This window comes from Grampus griseus (genome assembly GCF_964374135.1).
Source record: "Grampus griseus genome assembly, chromosome: 11".
NCBI lineage: Eukaryota > Metazoa > Chordata > Mammalia > Artiodactyla > Delphinidae > Grampus > Grampus griseus.
In genome coordinates this window covers 16,633,010-16,640,448 of record NC_139005.1, presented here as the reverse complement: position 1 = coordinate 16,640,448, position 7,439 = coordinate 16,633,010, and positions in this window count along the sequence as shown.

Genomic DNA, 7,439 nt, shown 5'->3' with positions numbered 1-7,439 from the left:
TGGTAGGTGAGAAAATGGTGCCAAGGTTGTTGCTGGACCAAACTAAAAAATTTTCCAGGCATTGAGTTGCACAAGTGGCGGTGTAGCATTTCCGCTTTTCCATTCGATGACTGGTGACATTGAACAAACATGAAAAGTTAGAGACCTGGAGTCAGGATTGGGTACAGCTATTATGTATGTGACACCAAATATCTCATATTGATGAAACATAGAGGAGACATCTTCACATTAATAATTCAATATTTTGATTTGCAAATATCTGGATGATTGACAGAACTTTTGGACACCTTGAAGATGCAGCTTGGAAATCATATAGCAAACCCTCCATTATAGTCAGTATTGAATTTCCCAGTGTGATCCTTTCTTTGGAAATTCAGAATATATTCAAGATGATAATAATAATGTCTTTGTCTTATATGCTTTTAAATACTGACTAATCTATTTCCCAATTTAAAAAAGGACTTAGAAAGTAAAATATATATGTAACCTGGAATATGTAGACTTAAAATATATATACATTCATTTCCTGCATCTTTCCAATAAGAATTAAGTAGTGTTAGTTAATTTTTGTTGGGTTTCCTGGGATCATTGAATTAGTAGTGTTAAGAGAAATGTCAGATATTATAAAGTCTCAAGGGAATCAATTTTATCACCTGTTCAGGCACTTTGACCTTTATAGTGTGGGAATTCTATTACTATTAGCCTAAATAAATGGAGATTATCATGTTCCTGCCACCTACTAGGTTCCTATGCATTCAACAATTTTAATGATAGAATTGGTTTAAATGTTAAAACAGAAAGGCTTTTTATGTCAATGGTATTAATATTCATCATATTCTTTCAGCCACCTGGAACAACTGCATAATAATATTATGGATAAGTCAGAAATTATAACTGTAAATAATTTGTTTGAATTTTAACTTATCTTTCTAGTTACAGAGTTTACATCAACTCTCTCTCTCTCTCTATATATATATGTATATATATATACATATATATGTATATATATACATATATATATATATATATACACATATGTGTATATATATATATATATTTTTTTTTTTTTTTTGTGGTACGCAGGCCTCTCACTGTTGTGGCCTCTCCCATTGCGGAGCACAGGCTCCAGATGCGCAGGCTCAGCGGCCATGGCTTGCGGGCCCAGCCCCTCTGCGGCATGTGGGATCTTCCCGGACCGGGGTACGAACCCGCGTCCCCTGCATTGGCAGGCGGACTCTCAACCACTGCACCACCAGGGAAGCCCAACTCTGTATTTTTATACCATCTTTTGTTTTAATGTGTTCTCATAACAGTACTGGAAATAGACACAACTTTAACATTGCTTTTTGCTGGTTGTTAGGAGTACTAGGGAAATATTTTAGTTCTCAGCTCCACAGAAACCAAAATATTGGTTAACCTTACGTTAAGTGTAGAGCGGAAGAGAGATACATGTATGAGGCTAAAAACTCAATATCCAGAAGCCAGTGGATATACACAATTTGAGGCAAAATTGCAATGGTTTTGATCTCAATGGGTTTATTTTGTATGGAGAGTACTTCATTAATAGTTTGTATAGAGATAGCCTAAGAGTAAATATTTTAAAAATGCAAGTGAAACTTTATGTTTTTACTCTCAGATCTTCTCCCACACAGAAAATTTTTCTTTCAGCATTAAATGAACTGGTATCTGTTGCATGTGAGTGTATGTTGACAAACCAATTATTCAGGCAAAGGAAACCAACTTTGGGGCTGAATTACCTGGTTTGTATATCAGTCTTATTCATATTATCTCTTTAATTATTTCTTTTGCATGTATAGTACACATGGCCAATGTGCATGTCCAAAGAATGATTTAATGCTTTAAAGGATTGAACAAGTAACTCATACACTGAACATTCAATTCTAAAAGATGGTAAACTTTTCCTGAAAAACAGCAGTAATTGGAATTTGACCCAAACACTTCAAACTTATAAATTTAAAGCAATAAAGGAAATATGGATCAAATTGAGAAGGTTCAAAGGGATTTCTGGAGACTTCCCTGTGGTGCAGTGGTTAAGAATCTGCTTTCCAATTCAGGGGACATGGGTTCAAGCCCTGGTCAGGGAAGATCCCACATGCCGTGGAGCAACTAAGCCCATGCACTGCAACTACTGAGCCCGCACACTGCAACTACTGAAACCCGCGTGCCTAGAGCCCATGTTCCACAACAAGAGAGGCCACTGCAATGAGAAGCCCATCCACTGCAACAAAGAGTAGCCCCGGCTCGCCGCAACTAGAGAAAGCCTGTGCGCAGCGATGAAGAACCAACACAGCCAAAAATAAATAAATAAATAAATATAAAAAGTGAATCTATTTTTTTTAAAAAGGGATTTCTGTTCCAGGATATGTTTGGCAAATGCCTGGAGCAAAGTGTGAAATACTACTCTATGTGTTAAATGTCTGATAATTGATACGTCTGATAATTGGTCTCAAAGTCTGTAATAGGATTTAAAATTATGCTAAATAAAATATTACCTTCTTTGAGTTAGCTAAGAGGGCCATCATTCTACTGTAAAGAAAAACTAAGAGCTTTTATGTTTGTTGGTTTCATAATTGTGAACCTGCTTTCCCCAACAGGACTTTTCGTGTAAATATGGTAGTCAGGATATATAAGATTCCACCCAAAACTATCATTAAGATGGAAAAAGTTGGCCGAAATGGTTAGTGAAAAGCACCATACTCCTATTTTCATGTGTTTTTTCCTCATTGACTACAAGGCAGACCCGGCCTGCCAGCCAACCCACCAGCTAGTAACAAATACTAGTTTAAAACTACTGACCACTTACACACATGCACACACACATGGAACTTCTTGGCTTTAAGAGAGTTTAAACAGTGATGTTGACTATAGGCCAAACGTTAACTCTTAAATTGTCTCTCTTTAAAAACATCTCAGTGTCAAGAGTTTTTATTTTTTGGCCGCACTGCGTGGCTTGCAGGATCTCAGTTCCCCCACCAGGGATTGAGACCTGGCCATGGCAGAGAAAGCCTGGAATCCTAACCAGTAGGCCACCAGGGAACTCCCTCAAGAGGTTTTAAATGGATTCCTTATCCCAGGTCTTAATAGTTATAGCTCCTGTAGGGAGCTCCTAGTAACTCCAGAATGAAACCCATGTAATTATACTTTTGGTGGCCCTCTGATTATCTCCAGGCAGATAGTTACTACTGAGTCTTAAAAAGTTGGTAGGGATCCTTTCGTCTCACTCACGAGTGTAAAGTAACATAACTATGTTTTGATATGGTTTGTAAAGTCTGTTACCTCTTAATCCCATACCATACGTGTATAAAAGTTGAAAAAGATCTCGAGTGAGATGATTGACTTTGTGAAAAAAATGACATTGAGTAATAAATCTTCATCAGCTTTATTTTTTTAAAGGTGTTTAAAATTTGAGATGTTTTCTACATACGCTTTCTCAGCTTTTTTTGAGCCTTATAGAATATTACATGGTTGAACATCTCAAGATATAAAATTCTTCCTCCCCTTTAAAAAAAAAAATGACCACACCATACTGATGCCAGGAAATTCAGTTTCCTGAAAAAAATTGATGAATGGTTTATAAGTATTTTTAATAATAATTTAAAGTAAGAGATTGTACGACTAACATGAATATATAATTTGTTAATAAATAATGTTACATACTATTCTATTTCTGAGCAAAGTTCACCTCATAATAAACGAATATCCTTAAAAACATACTGGGTAAAAATACTTAGCAAATGAGTATATCTAATGAAAGAGAAGATCAAGATATAGACAGAAATACTAGGTAATATTGCTAATTTTCCTGTCATCATTCAATTGTTCTGCTAGTATACCAGAAACTTCAGGGCAGTTTTAAAGTTATTTTTATCCAGAAGAAAACCAATTGAAAATTACAGTCAGTTCTGAGAAGAACATCCGGTAAACTAGATAAGCCCTGAAATGAAAAGAAAAAATCTTCCAATGATTCTTATTATTCATTATACTTAGGTGCTTTAGAAATCTTTCCATATCACCAAACACCTGGAATCTTTCCATCTCAACAAAAAACACCTGGAAGGAAAATAGAAAAGATACAGATAATTCTATGAGAAGAGTTCTAATACGACTTAAGGCAAAGTCTTTTCAAAAGTAACCTTATTCTCCTTGGTCTTTAAGAGAGTATAAATTCAGTTCTACAAAACTATATGGAATCAAAACCAATTTAGGCACAAATGAATCCTCATTATATTATTTATGACATATGCATGAATTTGAACTTAAGGATCTTTTAAATAAATGGAGAATCACAGTTTTAAAGGCTTTTCATTTGAAAGTTATAAATACTGCAAACGTTTTCACCCTACATAGGTTTTAGACCTCCTTAACATTACCATTCAAATGAAATGACACCTTTCAAAATAAGCTTTTTGAAAAAATCCTGATGCACATGCTACCTATTTAAAACATTTTCGGAGGTATTAATTTACATTTAGAACATCTTGGAAGTAGTCTCATGAAGAATCATATTTTAATTATAATTCTGTTTCATTAACAGAACAGTTAGCAATATAGAAAGAATCCCCCTAAGAAAAAATGGCTTTTTAACTAGAGCTCCTAAATTTAACTTCTTAGCAAATTTAATTTGCCTCTTTATTATTTCTATATATTTAAATTTCCAGAAAGAGATGTAAAAGTTTTGGATATTGCCAGAGCTGAGAAAAAAATATATATATATAAACATACAGTAAAATTCCACCTCATATAACATATATGCTTTAAATTTCTCTAGTTTGTTTGAGAATCTGGTTAGTATAGCAGAAGTTACTACCTTTTGGGTTTTCTTGCTTCATGTTTTGGCTTTGCTCCTCTAAGTTCCAGCAGCATATTTCTGACAAAACTGGAACTATCCGTTCTTGTCTGTCAGAAGTTTCATCAGAGAGATTTACCAGACTGACATTATTCTTTAAAGAACACAGAATTTAAGGAACAGTTAAACAGCTTAATGTACTGTTCTTTTTTTTCTCTATTTTGTATTTACTTTTTAAAATAATTAATTAATTAATTTTTTAACATATTTATTGGAGTATAATCGCTTTACAATGGTGTGTTAGTTTCTGCTGTATAACTTTTATTGATGTAGTCCCTTAACAATTTTCAAATATTTTCAAAATTTTCCCTTACCCAATTTCCTTCTTGAAACAATCTGGAAAATTAATATTATACAACATTATCGCTTTAGCCCTTCTTTGAAATAAACCATATATTTAATCCCAAATTTGTTCTAATGCTAAATAAATAATACTAGCCCAGCAACAAAAAATTCCTTACCTTTTAATGTCTCAGTGTCAGCAATATCAGAAAATACCTTTGTTAACAAGGAAGCTTCATGAAAAACACCAGGCTTGCATCCACTGGAGCATTTACTCCCCGACTTGCTAACCAGTAATCCAGCTCTTATGTACCCTTCACACCTTTCCCAGCTCTGACATCAGGCAGTTCAGAGAGACTCTGTCATTAATTTCCATCCCTATAGATAGAAAGTACCTCATAGACAGCAGAAGCAGGTGGGTCATTATTACATTAGCACATCAGTGAATGTTAACGTAGTAGATACAGAGTATCTTGGTGGAATTAATGGTGTGTCACACACAGCAGAAACTTGAATTTGCCATCTTTGTAAAGTACCAGAGTGGATTTTCATGGATTAAAGAGACGTTTGTAGTAAGGAATGGTAAAAAGAAGTGATTAAGAATATCAACAATATGTTTATATGCAAAGAATGAAGCCAGGGACATTGAAGTGTCTACCTAAATTCAAATACTGCTAGGGGCTTAAATCCATGAACATTCAGTAGCAGATTGAGATATAAGGGCAAATTACATTAAAAAAAATATACAGAAGACAATTGAAAGCCATTTATAATGAAGTGGGAAGAGAAGGATTAAAGGCATAAAAATAATTTTCAACCCGTAAATTCATTTGTCAGCATTTAAATAGAGAAACAACTGTAGCCAAGCAGTTTTTTCACTGACTTTTTCTATTATTACATAGAAACATCACAATTATTTTGAAGGAAAAGATTTAATTTATTTTTTCTAAATTGTTCTTTTTTTCCTGAATTTCTAAGTCATATTTAATATTCTAAGTTATGACAACTTAAGATCATATATAGCAGATAAAACAAATTCTAACTGTCAGTGAAAATGTGTATGTCTGTATAATCTAGAAAAGGTGGAAGTTCTCCAGGTAAAATTTTAAGTTCTCTGACTTCATATATTTCTTTAAAACTGAGTAATAGAGTTTGAGGGTGTTTAGTAGAGATTTTAGGAGGAAAAAAACTGTTTTCCAATCCTAGTTTTAATTAACAATGATTCTGAAATTTTAGTATTTCTGTGGAAATTACTGATATTTCAAAGGGAAATATAAAATCACATGTTTTTGAAGAATAATGATTTCCCATAAGAAGATAATTAATGTATTTAACAAAGTATATATAATGATATAGAAATAATACAGAGACCCAGAGTTGTTAAATAATATGTCCTATGTCACATGTTTAGTTTGAGTTGGATCCTGGACCAGAACTCAGTTTTCTGATCCATGGTCTGGTTTTCATTTAGACCAAAATGCCTGATTTTAACCTACATATTTATTTATTTTCCTAATTGTTTTCCCTCTGAGATGTTAAAGATGACAAACATACATTCAAATATTAATTCTTTCACCACCTGGAAAATAAATGTTATAAGGAAAATAATCTTCTACCTAAGAAAGGAACAGGTGGACCTGATATTTTTAAGGACTACCAAACGCCAGGCACAGTTATTTAACTGATATGTGAGACCTAACTTCATCTGCACACCTCTAAGGTGGGTATCATTTGCCCCAATCGATAAATGATGAAACTGAGATTCAGAGAATATAAATTACTTGCTTAAGGTTGCACAGCTACCCAAGGACAAAGTGAAATTCAGATTCTCATCTGTCTGTCCCACGACATATATTGCTTTGTTATAAAGGATTTCTATTCCTATAGACTGAATTACCAATTGCTTCTTGTAAATTCTGTATTTTATTACAACTCTTTGAATGATTTTGTTATAGCTAGACATGGCCTTATGTTGGTCTTGTATAACGTTTGGGTAAGGTCAACATCGACCCCAATCTCAAACAATTTTAGGTCTTACTTGCTTCCTATAGCAATGAAAGTCATCATGGTGGTGGTGATTTAGATCATCTTTATGAGGGAACTCCATTATCAGATCCTAAGCTCCTCCCTACAGGGCAAACATCACTATCGCTCATTTTTATATTCCCTCTAGCCTTGCTAGTCAAAAGTGTGAATAAGGTGCTGGTAACTTTGACATCACGCAGGAGCATTTCAGAAACACTGAATCTCAGGCCCCATCCCACATCTTCTGAATCAGAATGTGCATTTA